The sequence below is a fragment of the Cimex lectularius genome, unplaced genomic scaffold (genome assembly GCF_000648675.2).
Source record: "Cimex lectularius strain Harlan isolate CLEC.00 unplaced genomic scaffold, Clec_2.1 scaffold100, whole genome shotgun sequence".
NCBI lineage: Eukaryota > Metazoa > Arthropoda > Insecta > Hemiptera > Cimicidae > Cimex > Cimex lectularius.
The window spans coordinates 1,008,612-1,010,029 of NW_019392663.1; positions in this window are offsets into that span (position 1 = coordinate 1,008,612).

Genomic DNA, 1,418 nt, shown 5'->3' on the forward strand with positions numbered 1-1,418 from the left:
AACAGATTTTTCGTCGAGTGTTCAAGTAATATTGAATTGTTATTTACGGTTCGAAACTTACCTTTCATCAAACTGGGAATTGACTAGTTACTGTTAAGAGCACCTACTAGCGGCATGTGTCAACAAAGTTAATTGAGATTTTTAATTGGTGGTTGGTAACTGTGCTGATAATTCTGGTAACTCATAATTTTTTCCCGCATCGCACCTCGCACTTTCAAATTCAGTAATTCCTCATAAAATGTTTTTGTCTTCATGTTCCTTCTCGTAGGTAGTGACGAGCGATACCAGAAAATATTCGATACCAGTACTCAATACTGACATCGAAAGAATTATTCGATACCACTCAAGTATCGACAGAAATTATTCGATACTAACGAGTACTTACTCATATGAGTAGTTTTTCGTTTATTACTTACTATTGTGGACTTTGGTTATAATACGTTCATGCCTTAAAATAATCAAGAAATTGCAGGTTTTTTTCATCTTTAAGTATTTTTTCATACAGTGGGTTCGTAGGTAAGAACAAGGAAAAGCTGCCAACACATTTCAAGATTATTGATATTTCATTTTATCGTTATCGAGTATAGAAAAAATTGATCTACGGGTGCTTGGTTTTCAAATGTTTGAACAGATAAGACGTATTCCCACTGTATTCTCCAGAGTTTACAAGATGCCAACGATTCAGTTTTCTTAGTAAAATAACCTCATGCCTTATTTTTGGGAAGAGACATGATTAGGTATCTACCTACGAGAAGAGGAGCATGAGCGTATTTTACCCAAAGTCCACAAAAGTAACTTGATGATGTATGAATAAACGAAAAACTACTCATATGAGTACGTACTCGTTAGTATCGAATAATTTCTGTCGATACTTGAGTATATCGAATACTACTTTTCCTTTTAATACTTTCGATACCAGTATCTAGTACAGGTATCGAATATAGCAGAAATGATAAATGATGGAGTGAGTGTGATGTTCAATCCTTTTTAAAAATATAGTTCCTACTCACAGTAAGTTGTTTTGCAACGATACGGATTTCGAGCCTTTTAGCTCATCATCAGGCTGAAGGACTTCTATAACCACGTCTCTCGACATGAATTGCCAAAGTGAACCCGCTGATACCTCCGCCAACGCGACGTTCCAATTAGCAGCTCATTTGTTTAATGGCGCTCAATTTGAACGCGCGAAACGCGGAAATTATAACCCAAATAAATATTATACTAGTAAATACTTAATATTATTAAATTACTATAAAAATAATAACAATTAAAATAATTAGTTTAATTATTTGGATGTTTGATATTATTTATGTACATATTTAAAATGGGAGGTAGATCAAAATCTGTTATATTATTAATGCATTTATCACCATGTTCAATTTTACATTTTTTAATTTCAAATTTCTCAAACCAATCTA